Source organism: Ictidomys tridecemlineatus, chromosome 2 (genome assembly GCF_052094955.1).
Source record: "Ictidomys tridecemlineatus isolate mIctTri1 chromosome 2, mIctTri1.hap1, whole genome shotgun sequence".
In the NCBI taxonomy this organism is placed as follows: domain Eukaryota; kingdom Metazoa; phylum Chordata; class Mammalia; order Rodentia; family Sciuridae; genus Ictidomys; species Ictidomys tridecemlineatus.
Window position 1 is genome coordinate 121,406,071 of NC_135478.1, and position 16,506 is coordinate 121,422,576.

General features: G+C 38.5%; 1 protein-coding gene across 1 annotated transcript in view; it reads right to left on the reverse strand.

Moving 5' to 3' along the window:
- Window positions 1-335: 335 nt before the first annotated feature.
- Window positions 336-16,506, reverse strand: part of LOC144375323 (BMP-binding endothelial regulator protein-like) — a 217,103-nt gene continuing 200,932 nt past the window's right edge. The window contains exons 6-8 of the mRNA XM_078039709.1: window positions 6,708-6,824; window positions 4,689-4,800; window positions 336-1,276 (exon numbers count right to left, since the gene is read on the reverse strand). The gene's annotated coding sequence lies outside the window, so the exon portion shown is untranslated. The remainder of the gene's footprint in view (window positions 1,277-4,688; window positions 4,801-6,707; window positions 6,825-16,506) is intronic.

Below are 16,506 nucleotides of genomic sequence, written 5' to 3' on the forward strand. Positions count from 1 at the left end.
GTCAACTTTTTCTTTCCTTGTTTTCTCCTTCACTGTTCATCAGATTCTCAAGTCCATAAAAGTTAAGACTGAAAGTGACAGACCTGTGGAAAATGTATCATCTGTAAGGATGATGCTCAAGTCCCCGGTTTCCTGAACTCTTTACAAAAACTGGTCTTCTTCCTCTGAGACTTAGTGCATCACAACCTCATAGTGTTATAGTGAACATCACATTCTGCTTCTCTGTTTGTCCCACTAGATTTCAAACTTCTTGAAGACAGGAAAAATGGCCTTGCAGCTAATAGAATCTGACCAAATGATATTTCACAAAGGAAAGGGCAGAGAATACAAATACATCAGCTTTTGAAATGTTCTTTATTTCATGATGAACTTGAGCCTAAAAAACCCCAGAGCACCCAAGAAACAACATTACACATTGTTGCCACTTTCTTCTCTCCTGAATCAGCTGGTCAGACTGTGATGACCAAGGTCAGCAGGACAGGAAGGCTAGAGTCAAAATCCAGGACCCATTCATACTTTGGAGATAGGACTCAAAAACTTCAAGGGCAAAAGATAAACATTCAAGTCTGAAAATGGAATATATGGCAGGAGCCAGTTCATAGGGTTGTGATGAAAGCTTAGTTAATGGACCTGGTACCCAGACCTAGACCTAGACCTCAAGTGAAAGCAGAGCAGGACCTGGGGCCTTGCTTGATCCTCACCCCTGAGACTGCACAGGCGCTGAATGAGGGAGTGGAAGCTATAGCTCTGAAGCCTGGAGGCCCTGAGGGCAGAAGTCAAATGAAAGTCTCACCTCCCCAGTGTACTGGCTTATGCCACTGTTTCTCAGCTTGTCCTATTCACTGCACCTCTGGTTAGGCCACAAAAGGAGAGAGATGGTCACACCTTTGCCATAGCAACTTGTCCAGGTGGAGCAAGGGTTCTTAGCCTGGGTTTGAGCAATTCTTTGACTCCTCTGGAAGATAACACAAAAAGGGAAGGGATCCTGGCATTTGTGCACCTGTCTGGAAGGGATCCCAGCATTTATACATTTGAGGATTCATAGGTTTCTTGGGATTTTCTAAGGAATCAGGACCCATATGATGCAAATGATGTCTGCTTTAGGACCTGTCAATTCTTCACTTTTCCCTAAACCCTCCCAGAAGAATCATATTCCATTCAGAGCCGTTCCTCAGAAGGAAGCATCTTTCCACTGAGCTTGTGGGGCAGTGCAGAAATCAGGCTTCTCTTGTGTCATACAGTAGAGGCATAGACATCGGTCCCTGGGGAGGACACTCTGAAATTGCAGCAAATTTAAAGCTATCAGCAGAGGATGCCAGATATTTGGAGACATAGATTGTTGAGAATCCTGAAGGAGCTTACATAATTCACAAACCTTAGAGAGAAAAAAAGCACAGTGCCAACTCTGACCCCATGTTGATCCCTTGACATAACAGACACAGTAGCTTAAGGAAAGTTTGACTGATATGTTGACTGGTGATCATTAGGAAAGAAAGGTGATTAATTCTCTTTCAAATCAAGTTTTGGTCTTGACAGTGGACAGCAACAACTTGCCTTATTTTATCTTTGAATTATCTGGAGACCTGCTTTTCAATAGCTACAGAGAGCAGGCGATGAATCTGTCTGTTTGACCAAAGGAACACACATCCCAGAACAAAGGAGCATCATCAAGATTCTGCTGTTCAACAATGGAAAATTTACAGTGTGTTGTTTGAGGTTCAGGGGTTAATTAAACACCAAGAGTTATCTGAGAAAAGCGAGCAAGTTATCTTCCATGGGACCTAGATCTATTCTAGCCTGTGGTAAATTATACCCGTTGCTGGGGTACACAGGAGCCCAGGAGAAACAAAGGCATAGATGCTCTAAATACCAGTGAGGTTTTACATACCCAAATAAGCAGGTTTTGAAACAGGAAACAATTATGTACCTCTTGTGTTTGATACCCAAGTCGGCACTATCACCACTCCATCCTCCCAGTTTCCTGCACAAAATCCATTATAATCCAGGACCCCAGTGTCTTAATGGAGAAAGAAAGTAAATGTCAGTGGAAATAGAGACCATTAACCGTGAACTTGAGAAGACGCTGTCTCAAAGGATGTCAAGTGAAGACAGGGTATAATGGCTGTAAGAGACACTGCTGATTATGTGCCTAATAACCATTATCTCTTCTTCTTTGCTACCAGACAACCTTTATCTTTTTCCTGAAATGTTAAAGAATAGTTACATTTTTTTAACTTTTTTCAAGCTAGAAATGATAACACAGCACAAAAAATTTCTCAAAGGTTCTAATTCAGTTAATATGTGCACTTTGACCTTTGCTTTTTTGCTTCCTTCTTCCTGGAATAGAAAGAAACAAGATGCCAAAGGTGGAGTAGCCAGCTAGCATCCACCAGGAGAAGTACCTAGGTCCTTAATGGAATCATTGAGTCATCACATCAGACCTGGTCTCTCTGACTGATCTTTTTTGTCATGTGAGAAAAAAATACATCCATGATTATTAATAGTCTCTGACTGATTGAAATTTTTTTTACTTGCAGCCAAGTGCACCCTCCATAGATATAATGTCTCTATTCTTCGTATGCTTTGAGAGGCCCCCCCTGAAACCTAGGTGCGAATCTAAGGACAGGAGAAATCCAGTGAGACTAATATTTTCTACTCTTGATTATCAAGTTGAAGAAGACTGTTTCTGGTATTAGATGAGACAGAGCTCAAGAAGGAAAATTAATTTTCATTTTAGAAAAAGAAGAGTTCTTTTGTATATTTATTCTATAGCCTCTGCAATTCATATGTGCTAGAAAAGCATAGGCATAATATAATGCTATGATTTTATTTAAGTTTCCTCTTTCACTATTAGAAACACCTACTTTTTTTTTATCCCTAGGCCCCTCCCATCCTGCCCTCACTGTCTGGAAGACCACCTTATTCTCTCTACCAAGAGCTTCCTCTAGCTTCCTTTTCTCCTTATCCTGGGGTCAGACATCACTGTCATATAACTGATGAGCTGAAATATTCAATATGTTTATTCATTTAGTAGGTAGAATAATTCAGCCTCCCTGTTCCTTCTATTTTATAGTGAAACATTATTACTATGTTTTACTGAATCAAATGAGAGGTCTCTTGGTTTGGCACTTTAGCTTTCCTTTAGAAACTTCCTGAATCTCTGATCAAGTACTTAGAATACTTTCCTCCTCCCATCTATGACCTTAAGTGTAAGCTGGTGAAGAAAAGGGGTGCACTGGAATTTGTATTATTTTATGTTCGACAATAAACCCCATGGAGGTTAGGGGGTTTCACACTCTGATTAGAGGGATTGACATAGACCCTGTCAGCAAAACAGGCTCAAGAATTAAGGATTGAGAAGTACTATTTAAATGTTAAGAAAAACACAGAAACAGTTATTGGAGCTCCACTTCTCACCAACTTTGTGCCAAAAGCCAGAGCTTTCCTCCCTGTGTCTACAGTAGCTTCCTAAGGACCATGGCTCTTTTCCTGCCTCAATTTTTCATACTAAGGATGGCTTCAGTCTCAGGCATAGGATGACATTTCTTCCATGTTAGTGGCATTCCAATTTATCCTGCATTCACAATCAGAGTTCCTTTTCCTGTTGGAGTGCCTTGTATTGGTCAGCTTTCTGTCACTGTACAAAATACCTGAGATAAATCAACTTAAAAGAGGGCAGACTTATTTTGACTCAGAGTTTCAGTGATTATCACTGGGCTCCTTTGTTTCTGGGTCTATAGTGAGGCAGAAAATCATGGCAGGAAGCATGTGATAGAGCTTATGGAAATCAGAAAGCAAGAGGAGAAAAAGGAAAGGAAGGGGTCAGTAACCAAATATGCCCTTCAAATATGCACCCTCGTGGCCTACTTCCTCCAAATAAGCCTCACCTCCTTAAGTGTCCACCATCTCCGACTAGACCATGAAGCTTTGAATTCATCTAAGGATCATGAGGTCACTTCCCCCAAGGTCCCACCTCTGAATACTACTGCAGTGGAGACCAAGCTTTGGAAGTATATTTCAAATTCAGACCATAACAATGACCAGTTGCCTGACACTTATCACCAGTGGACCCAGTTGTGCCAGAGTCTTTCTTCTCAATGGCTACAGTCACTGTGTCCTGGACCCTGTGGAGAAGCAGGTGAGTTCCTTGATAAAGTTCAGAGCAGAGCACTTACAGAAAGGGTCCCCTCTACTCTGTCCTCCCCCACCCAACACACCCCCCCACCACACACACACACACACACACACACACACACACACACACACACACACACACACTGCAGCAAGAATATCCTTCTCCAAGATGGACTACTGCCTCTCTTGGATTGAATGATCACATTTCTCTTCCCTCTTCCAGGAAGTATCAGCAAACCTTAGCCATGGCTGTTGCTATTAAATGTCAGTGTAGAAGAATGGTGAAAACAGAGACTTCCAAGCACACGAAGTAGAGTTTAAATTCCAACTTGCTGCTTAAGCTGAGGAACAAGTACTAGATTGGAACTAGGGTTGACATGTCATAAGTGCTTATTCAATTAGCATTTCAAATGATGCATCTCTCTCCTTTCTGATTTTTCAGATCTGGGAAGTCAAAAGTTTTTTCTTCATGTATTTCCTGCTTGTCACTCCCACTCCCTCTGCTGATTCCGTTGTTTTATCTACTATGATTAAAAAAAAAAATCACGTCTTACCTCTGGTCCCATCTTCAGGCAGGTTCTCATCTCTCCTTAGCAGGCTGGATCTTGAAACTATTTCTGTCTCTTCCTTTGTAATTTTTTTTTCTGATCTCATTCATCCCAGTATCTAACACAACAAGTAATGTTACACATAAATAAAAATCCATTCCTGGAATACAGTGGATGTGTTCTACCCTCAATTAGTCTGATGATGCTAAAGCAACAGAGGTGCTCTTACCATGGTTGTGGAAAAGAAGGTAAAGCACAAACTGAGAAATCATAGACACCTCCAATTATGACAGGCTTTGTAAAAGAGATGCAAAAAGAAGCCACAGAATTCAGATAGAAAAGGCGACCATATAAAGGTGTCACTTGAGATAGACTTTGAAAAACAGGTAGAATTTTAACACATGAAAAATGAATGGGGAAGGCAGTCCAGGAAGAAGGTAAATCAAGAGTGAAATGTCAGAAATTGAAAATTATGAAGCATATTCAGTTTGGCTGAATTAGGAACTAAATTTCTATATTATCTAAGTAAAGGTTAGCCTCAGATATTAATGTCTACTTGGGTCTTTGTCCTTTATGTGTCTCATTCAATATAATTGGAAGCCAGAGAAAGGCTCTATGGGAAAATGGAAAAACATTGAATTGAGGCTGAAAAACCAACTGTGAGAACTAGAAACATGGGCGCTGGCTAAATTTTCTCTGCAGAGACTATTGTATCCTAGCAAATGGAACATTACTATAATATCCATATAATCTTACTTTGATATATGCATCCATATAGGACATACATACATTTAAAATATACAATTCAGTTTGTTTTGGAGGGACTATTAGTGGTTGAACTCAGGGGCACTCAAGCACTGAGTCATATCCCTAGCTCTATTTTGTATTTTATTTAAAGACAGGGTCTCACTGAGTTGCTTAGTGCCTCACTGTTGCTGAGGCTGGCTTTGAACTCAAAATCTTCCTACCTTAGCCTCCAGAGGCACTGGGATTATAGGTATGCACCATGCTGCCTGGCCAATTTTTATATCTATATATATGATCTCATAAATATAAGTATTTGACTATATATATATATATTCATTTTTGTACATGCAGGCATATATATATATATACACACATATATATACACATACATGTATGTATATATACTGTACATATGTGTCTATACATATGTATGTGTATATATATATATATATATATATATATAAACACACAGTACACACAAATACAAAGATGTAACTAGAATTATATATGCTTATGTGTTTATGTTTCATTAATGAGATGAGGAAAATTTAAATTCTTTTTTATTTTCTAAAGGTTCTGTTTCAAACACATTATTTTTATAATCAGAAAAATAAATAAAATTTTCAAAAACAAGATGAAATTTAAAATGACAACCCTTAAATTTTATTCTTCTCAACTTGCCTTAATTTGCAAATATTCAGTGAAGTTTTCTGGCTTGAACTGGAAATCCAGGTATGGAATAAATGTACCATTGAAAAACAAAACAAAACAAAAGTACCTTGTTCTGTTTAATGCTTGGCTTGGTAATGTCAGGGAGCTTGTGGAAATAAAAATAACATTAGCTAAATAAAATTTTACTGATAGCGGAAAGACTGTAATGAGCCCCCTCTAGGTTGCATTTTCAGAGCAGACAAATGAAATCTTTAGAATCTGAATTTAACAATACCCCTGAGATTCCTGCCAACTCCAGAGCTGGAAATTGAGAAGAGAGATGGCAAACTTTGGGGCCTCTCTTCTCCCTTTACTCCTTCCCCATCACACTTGAGGTCATGTCTGACTCCATGACAGATCTGAGCCTGGTGAGTTTGCATCCTGTTTGCCTATCCTTCCTGCTCCTCTCTGACTTAACACACCTGAGGAATGCTATACCTGCAGCTTGAGTCTTCATAGTACTGAAGCAATCCTGAAGTTTGCCATTTATTGCTCAAATAGAATCAGAAAGAATTAGTGAGTTAAAGAGGACAAGCAAACAAGATGGAAGGTAATCTTATCACGTACCCTTGATGGTCTTGATGAAGACTTTAGCTCTATTCCAAAAGTCGAAGGAAGCCAGTTGACAACTTCAGCAAGGTGGGGAGCCAGGTGATCAAGTTGAAGGTCATGCTCACTGATTAACTGGAATGACAGAAAGGAAGCAGGCTGACCAACTTGGTGACAGTGGTTTAGGAAGGAGAGAGTATGCCACATACATGTGTAAATAAATATCTATGTATATATGTAGGTATATGCACATACTTATACGTACCACATTCATGTAGAAATCTATAAAATGCATGTCTGTTTACCTGAAATGAAATGGCCTTTATAATGTGCCCTTACATAGGTTCTTTGTAAAAATTATTTTCTCATCTATTGTAAAAATCACTTTTGACAGTCCTATTTCATTGAATTGGATGTGCTCTAGTTTTTTAAACTAGTTTCTTCCAGTTATTTGTTTCTAGTTTCTATTGTTAAAGACAATAATTTCAAAGACATCTTTGCCAAGACAGTGTTGAGCATTTCTGATTATTTCTTTAGCATTTTCATTAGAAGCAGAACTGGGTCGAAGGTAAACATCTTTTTAAAGGCTGTAATACAGAATGTGACACTGCCCTTCACAATGTTTATCTGACTTATATTTCTATGAGAAGTGGATGGAGTTACCCATTTCCACATAATCCCCTCATATAATTTTAATTTGCCAATTTGATGGACAAAAATATTGTAGATATTTTAGTTACTACTTTTTTATTATTGGTGAGTCTAAATACAGTTGGCTTTCTGTATCTGTTGTACCTATGGATTCGAAAATTCCTTTTCTCATTGCAAAAACTAAAATAGCATGTATCAAACACGTATGATCTTCTTTTTGTTATTATTCCCTAAACAATACAGGATAATAACTATTTACATAGAATTTACATTGAATTTGGCAATATAATTAATCTAGAAATGAATTCAAGTATATGGGAAGAGATACGTAGGTTATATGCAAATATCATGTAATTTCACATAAGATACTTAAAGCATGTGAGTATTTTGGTATCTGCAGAGGTCCTGGAACAAATCTCCCACAGATATGGAGAGATATTGCATATTATATATCTCTATAATATATTTTTCTGTGATTTGTCTTTAAAGTAAAACAGAGTTAAGGCTCATAAAAGTTTTCTTATTTTATGGATTTCAGAATGTACATTATATACAAACACTTCCCAGTGAGTACATTTTCTGTTATTTGAGTCATTTCTTAGATCTATATGAAATCTCAATTGTTGTACACTACCTAACACATGGAGGAGCTCCTCAGGGGGTGTAAATAAAGGCAAGTGTTCTGAAGGGTCACATTGCTATCTGCTGTGAGAAACATGTTGTCTAATGAATGGTTCTGGAACACTGGCCAATCCCATGTTGATCTCACTGAAAAATTAATTGAACAATCAGAGTTTGTGGTTCTCTAGTGAAGGAAGGATACCCACATGAGTGGACAGGCCATGTGGGTAAGCAAGTGGTATCCCCAGGAGACTTGTTACAGAAAATACATCTTTCACAGTGATATCAAGAAGTGGATGAACTCAGCCATGGAGCCACACATGTGAAGAAAGGAGTCATGTCCATGTTTTATTGACAAAACATTTAAAATATAAGAATTTAAAAAGAACTCATGATTTAGTAAATGTAAAAGCTGAGGGCCTGGGCAGTAAAATAAATGAACAATTTGTGTTTTTCACTTCCAAATTTTAGTCTTAAGCTTTTATTGACTCCACAGCAAATAGGTAAATTATTCTTGAAGTTCCAACTTGGAGTCTGAATAGCTTTATGCTTTAGTCCTATACAGCTTAAATTGAGGCAGGGACGAGGCTAGTGGGCTGTGTGCTTTTTTTAATGAATATGAAAAAGGTGAAATTCCTTTTCTCATCTATTTTTCATTTTTGAATTCTGTGTTTTAATTGGAAATAAAACAGTTGATATTGTATGGTTCTTATTCCTTTAAATACTAGCAAAACACAGGTCCCTACTAGAGCCCTGGGTTAGGAGACAAAGTCAAACCTCTGCTATTGACATCTCCCAGTGAACCACTGGGTCCCCCAAGGACATTGTTTAAACAATATTGCACATCAGTTCACTTGATGGAAAATGTATTGTGCTAGGACTCTGTGATGTGTTTAGCCCCAGGGGGAATATAATACAACCCCAAAAGGATGGAGTCTTTTGGCAAAAAAAAAAAATCATATGCATTAATCACTTTCTGTGTATAAGATTTTCTATTTGTGTTTCGTATGTTTTATTGCTGCTAATTCTGTAAGATGCATACACATATCTCCATTTCTCCTAATAAAGAAACTGATGCTTAGAGAAATTAAATAGAAGGCTAGAAGTCTTACACTTTAAGTCTGTGTCATTTGCAACTCTATACATTTTGTATTGGCTATCCATGTTCTAGATTTTGGAATCTGGAGGGAAATCTTCAATTCATCCAATCCCAGCTACGACATCAAAGAGGGAAAGAGTTCTACAGACTGTTTTGCTCAGCTCTTCTCAGGTAACATATGGAGGTCCGGAATCTTAGGCTGAGTTCCCTGGAAGCAGAGCCTAAGATGAAAATTTGTTTAAGGAAATAAGAGAGGTCAGGAAGAGGAGTTTGGCATTATGTGGGGGCTTGGACTCCCCGGCTGACAGCCAGCACCAGCATTCAGACCTGTGAGTGGGGTCATTTCAGATGTTCATATCCCTGCTGAGCCTCCCTTGCCATGATCATGTAGAGCACAGGTGAGCCATCCCCACTGAACTCTGCCCAAATTCCTGACCCCAATAACCAAGGGCAATGTAATGACATTTGTTTTGACACTAAATTTTAGGCCATTGCTTTTTTGTAGTAATAGAAAGTGAAACATCTCCAAAGCCTATATTTGGGAGAACAATTCCTTAAAGCAAAAATTGGCTACTTTTTCTAGCAAAAGTGTATGCATCCTGGGTAGGACAAAATATGTCAGAATTACTAGGATGCAAGATCTTGAACCTGGTGCTGAAGCTCTACAGACTTTTCTGGGAGAATAGTGCATTATCTTGATATTCTCTCAGTTCCTTTTCCTGAAATTTAGCTTTAAGAGAGAGTACTGGAAGGGCCTGCCTGGTTAGAGGCCCATCTATTTCCCCCAGGATAGAGTGCCCTTTGATCAAATGCTTGGTCATGCACCCATGAGCTGCTGAAGGCATCCTGGTGGAAGTATTCTGAGGAAATGGGCTATTACATCATGTTCCTCCAAACCCTAAACCTTCTAAGTCTTTTCCTTTCTGAAGTCTGCTTAGGTAATTTCTTTTTATATTCCAATCCTGACTTTCAATAAATGCCTTTAGTGCTTAAAATCTAAAAACCTTAACTAACATATAAATCCTGAAAGCAGCATTATAATATAGTTCCGATTTAACACATGAGGAAACTGCAACCTCAGGAAGTTTAATTTAGTTTCTCAAGGTATAGAACCAGAACCAAAGCTCCAAGGCATTCTGGTTTTCATTCCAAGGCCTTTCCTCTACTTCCAAGGGGAGGCATAATTTAGGATGGAATTTTCTTTTTTCAGATGGGGACAGTGGAGTCAAAGACCACAGAAAGGGTGTGTTAACATCTTGAGGTATCACCCATCCAAATCCAGACCTGAAATATTGATGCTATTCAATATTTAGTCTCATTTTAGAGACCCTTAATCTGTGGCTAAAAACCTTAACTATTTACTAAGTTAAATTTTGGACTTTGAATTAATAACTAAGAAATATATCTGCTTTTCCCACCAATTCACTCTTGATGATTAATAAGAATCCAGTTGATAATAAAATACTTACTTGGGAAAGCTGTGAGACAAAGACCTAGGGGTAGGTCTACTAGATGTTCTTAAAGCCCACAGAATAAAATGATCTACATTTTCAACAATAAGCCACTATATATGCGTTTACTTCCATGATTAAATCAATTTCTGCTTTCTTTCACTCTGAAGTCTCTAGTTACAGGTATCATTCCAATATTTTTTCTGCTCAAAGTAGTTCTTTTCTTTACTTCTCATTGCTTGATTTACTAAGAAGATGCATTTTCCAAACCTAAGATATATTCCCTTTTCCACGTCCTGTTTTGGTATTTAGTGCATCCATACTCCTTGTGTTTTATGGGCAGTGGTTATATTTCTTTTTAATTTGGAATCATCTGGCAATTAAATATGGCTTCTAGTATTGTTACTTTCCACCTATTCTTTCAGTTTCACAATCACATTTTTACTGGTAGCCATAAATCTTTTCCTCCTTTACTTTCTTTACAGTTCATAAGGTAGTAATAAAACACAAGAAATTTATTTATTTATGTATTTCTTCAACAGATATTAATGAAGAAAATTCTATGTAGTCTGAAGTTCCTGGGCTTAGAACCACAATGAATGAGTCAATGTCCCTCTCAGCCTTTTTTTATAAAATATTCTGTAATGGAAGAGAGGAATCAAACCATCTAGGGCATCATGAAGGATGAGACACATCTAAGTGATGCCTTCTAAAAAGAAAACTTACTATACTAAGACAATGAAAACACTCAGAGACCTTAAACATCATGGAGGGCAGAAGAGCTATACTGGAATCAGAAGACCTAAGCTTTGGATTCAGTTCTACTAAAGCCACTGTTTTTGAGAACAGGTAATCCACTTAGCCACTCTGAGCTTTAGTGTCTGAAAAATTAAGAAGATGGATTAGACAGTTTCTAAATTTCCCTCCAGTTTTAAAATTCTGTAAACAAAAAGCAAGGTAAAACTCCTCCAATTCCTAACCTGAAAGAACAGAATAGAATTAAAGATAGTTTTAAGATGTGGTTCCTCTTAGTAAAAACTTAATGGAATATGAAACTGTTCTCAAAGCAGAGAGATTAAAGTGTTCCTGGTGTAAGATATTTAAAAATAAATCTTGCCCAAGTTTTATGGCATATACTGTCAGAATCCTAATAAAGCCTTTGGAAACAAGTAAGCAGGTAAAGGAATGAAACAGAGATAAATGGACTTTTTTCTTTCTGGAATATCTATCATTACACAAAAGAATTGCAGCAGTAGTTCTCAGAAATATACCAGTCTTTGCTTCTTTAAAACACACACACACACACACACACAAAAAAAAGTGATAGTAGAATAGATTTGTAAAGTGTTCACTTAAAATGATAAATTTGCAAATAAATTATTTTTCCCCCACACAGAAGACTGCAGCTTCAGGACATCAAATGTGTCTGCTGCCTTGTATAGCACATCCAACTGTTAAGTTAGGGAGACACAGGAGTGAGTAATATGTCAATATAATAATAAGCCTGAGGGACACAGTAATCGAATATGAAGAAAACATTTTTTGGAGCACAGTGGTAACAGCTGCAATAAGGCATGAGATAAATTGTGCAGGATCCATTTAGCTCAGGAGACCCAAGTGAGAATCCACAGCAGGAGTTCGAACATGGGCTTATGTTTTGTCAAAGTTCAAGGACTGAGGAAAACTCCCCAGGCAGCAGAGGAAAAGAACAGAGGGATGAAATGAACTCGGGAAAGCAAAGCCTGTTTGAAGGCATGTGAGTGACCGGGATCACGAAGGTAGCACAGGGAGAGAATAGATTAGTCAGACTAGAGGTGGAACATAAGATTTGCATAATGTTATTTTACCCTCTTTTTAGAATTCAATGTTCCTCTTCAGAAGTATGCACTGTGACCCCCCAAATGAGCCCACGTCAAGCTTTGCAGGAGAAACATGAATTGGTTCCAAAGAGGCAGAGGGAGGAAAATTGAAAGTACATGTTCAAAAACGTGGCCTCAAGTGTAGACAGCTGTGAAATAAAGCAGAGCTGAAAGTCTTCAACTGTAAGAAAATATATTCTCCAAAGTGCAAAACTCTGTTAATATATAAGTGAGACAACAGCAATGTTATGCCTTAATGGAATTGAATTCAAGTTTAAACAAACACCAAGGTGGTTAGACTTTTTCAGTCAGGTCAGAAAATTCAAATGGTTGACTCCCCTGGTAGCAATATTTCAGACACCCTATCCATGAGATGTATTTCATATATGCTAAGTTAACTTTCAGGCTTTTCTATTTGTAAAATGTCCAGCACTAAATTGAGGTGAGACTTCACTAAACCTTAACAGAGATGTATGAGGCACACTGGGATCTGGGGATGAAATGAAACAAATGTACAAAAACCAATCTTACAGAACTATAGGACTTTCCCCCTGTGCTCTGCACAGACGGGGATGTTTTAAAGTAGCATGCATTGAAATCAAAAAGAAAGATGATGTGAGACCACGGATGCAGGACCCAGCCCAAGTATATACCTTATATATAAGCCCAGTGGGTCTGGCTGAAAATTCATGTACACAAGATACCTGGAAGCATAGAAAAATATGGCAATCAGAAGAAAAAAATGATATTTTGGAAGAATACGAAAATGGTAGGTTTTTTTGCTTGACACAGTTTTCTGTGGAAGGTGTTACTGACATTTTCCATATAAGTAAACTGAGGCTTAGAGAGCTTTTGAGTTTAACCAGTGCTTCACTAGCTGGAAGGTAAATCTGCACCCAGGTCTTATAACACCAAGTCCCTTTCTTCCTTTCTCCTTTTTTCCTTCTTTCTAATTCTATGGAGTCTGTGGGTGCAGGAGGATTAGGGCATTATTCAAGGGGTTTTATACTGAAATAACCAAAGATATTTGATATAAAAATTTATGTAATCATAATTAAGGAAGTCTTGATTCATACTTTCATACATGTACTTCCAGAGGCAGGCGGGACACCAGAAAAACTCATGTGTTCTACCCAGAGGACATAGTGTGGGTAGGAAAGAAAAGGGAAGGAGACTCTCCTTTATTAAGCACCAACTATGTGCAGACATGGAGCGTGGTACTTCACATATTTCTTGTAATCCCATCCTGAGGAGTAGGTTTATGGTTTCCATTTTATAGGTTTCATTTTATAGTAGAGGAAACTGAGGATCAGAATTGAGGAATATTTCCAGCATTACCTAGCTAGAAGGCCGTGGAGCCAAGTTTAAAACAAGTGGGATGGACGTCAAAACCACAGACTTTCTACCGTGTTGCCTCACAGCACATCTATGCAAACTGTACAGACATCAAAATGCTTTCACGTATCCAATTTCACTTAAGCAGAAGCACAAGGCTCCTAGTTGGGAGCTCAGCCTTGGTAGAGTGTTTGGGAATGGTCACCTTACTATCCTCCTGTAACCAGAGAGAAGAAGAAAATCTGGATGGGAAAAGGAGAAGAATCCCATTCCTTCTCCTGAAACCAGATTCTGCATGGAAAGGAGAAGCACACCATGTCCCTTCAGCAGTGTACCCCTTCTTTTTCCTGGCCTGTCCCCTGTGTAAGAAGTCGGCACCAAATGCAGATTTCAGAGTTCATTTCAAGTAGCAACCTCATTTCAAATTTCAAATAGATCCTGCAGTGACAAGAGAGCACCCCTCATTTGTGGGGTGCATCATTCTCTCTCCAGAGGACAGGGACTGCACTGAGCCCAATATAAAACAGTATCCCTCTTTACCAACCAGCAGTCCAATTGGAGACTGTATTTTTTTCCCCATGGGGAGGATCAGAAAATAACTACCTTGCACTTTATGGCCTAGAATAGAAATGTTGATTTACTAAATAACCCTGAACAGACACAGAGAGATACTTTTGCTTCCTCACTCCAAACCCATCCCCCCATCCTCTCATCTTTTGCCAACACACTATATTGTGCTGATTACCAAAACAAAATGGAGAAATGAATCAGTGATCTGCATAGATCAGATAAACAAGTATACACTTTGCAAAAGCCTTGGGCTGATTAAAGGTAGCTGCTGTTATCATCTCAAAACATTTGTGGACTAACATAAGAAATGTTATTATTTCTCATTCATATTGCAGTCAGAAGAGGGTCAGGTAAAGCATTTGAATGCTTGATGTTTTTCTCCACACACTGACCCCAGCACCTAAGTTCCTTCATTTTGTGGTTCCCTCTTGTGGCTTCCAGGTCACCCTGGATTTTTATCAATTTAGCTATGAGGGGGAATGAGAATGGGATGTGGGGGAAAACACTGGTACACCCCAGCCCAGCAGCCTAAACATGTCACTTCTCACATTTTATTGGCCAGAGCCAGTCATGTGAACAATCTGACTGTAAAAGAGGCTGAATGTGAAGAAAAGCATGAACACCATATATCTGTTTTACTCTTGCTGCATAAAATATACTGACCCCTCTCCAGGGAACATAAGACAGAGACCTAACAGGACCTGCATTGTGCTCAGTATTTCTATTAATACCCAGTTCTTTTTTGCAGGCCCACAAGTAGCTCCTCTTTGTCTGGCAACCTATGAACTGGAAAAACAAATTCTTTCCCCTCTCCTGCCTAATATTCAATACTGGAGCAAGGAAAAGGTAAATGTAATCATAGTTTTCATTCAAAAAGTAGAAGACAATGATGACACAGCTGTTGGTCCATCACACTTAAAGACTTGACTCTGGGCAGATACCAGAGAGCTCCTGTTGGTGGGTGGGTGTTGTCCTTAATTATGTTCTGATTCTGCTGTCCATCAAAAAAGGACTCTTTGTGGGAGGAGCCTCCCTGAACATTTTTCTCCTTCTCTTCTACAGTAAGGAAGGATTGGGGTGCATCTCCTTCTTTGGGGCTACACAGCAATTGAGGCCTGCCTACTTCATGGAAGTTTGGGAGCCCAAGAAAGATTTAAGGACCCCATAATCAGAACCCCCCTATATTCAGAACCCTCTATATACATCAGTTCTTCATCCATTGATTCAAGCATGTACATATGATGTGCTGTGTAGTAAGGCATTCAATGATGGCATCTGTGCCATGTACAGACTTATTTTCCATGTCATTATTTCTTAAAAATACACTTCAACAACTACTTACATAGCATTTATTTTGTATTAGGTATTATAAAAAGTCAAAGGTGAGTTAAATATACAGGAGGATATATGTATGAGGATATATGTATATTATGTGCAAATACCTCACTATTTTATACAAGGAAACTGAGCACCTGCCTATTTTGATATTTGGAACCAACCCTGCACAGATTCAGAGGAAAAACTCAGATTCTCTAGCAAGATGGTTTCCTCAAAAACTTAGTAGACTTTTAATTGATCTGTCTCTAGTAACATTCTTCCCTTATACTTTTCTTCCCTGTGCCAATAGCCACACCTAAAGAGTAACCACCTTTCCCAATTTAACCAGGAATGAATATTTCCCTAAAATTCAGGGGTCTCGGTCATGAAACTTTACCCAGAGAAGCTGGGTGGAGTTGGTGAGCCTAGTTTTTCAAGTCCACAAATTTCTTTCCTCCCTCTCATACATCTCTCCTTCGAAACTTAACAGCAGTTACCCAAAGGCCATCTGGGGCAATCAGTGGGAAGACCACACACTGAGAAATATTAATAAGTCTTTATCACTCAAGCATTTCTAAATTTCATCTCTTGATATTCAGCTATGCTATTTCTATTTCCTTTCATATCTTGCTTGTATACCAGCAATTTCTTTCCAGAGCTCATCTTTTAATAGCATACCTTGGTAACTGCAACCAATAGTAGCCAATGCAAATTATCCCAATAAACAGCTATAATGCTTCCTAACCACTTTTTCTACAGTCAGCAGACACGTGACTTACCACCTCCATTATCACAGCCAACAATTTTGTTAAATTTTCTGCTGCCAAGTGTAGCAAGAACCCTGATCATCCTGGCCTCTGATTTAGTTTCCTTTCCTAGTGGTCATTTAACCATTCAGCCAATGTCTCCTATTT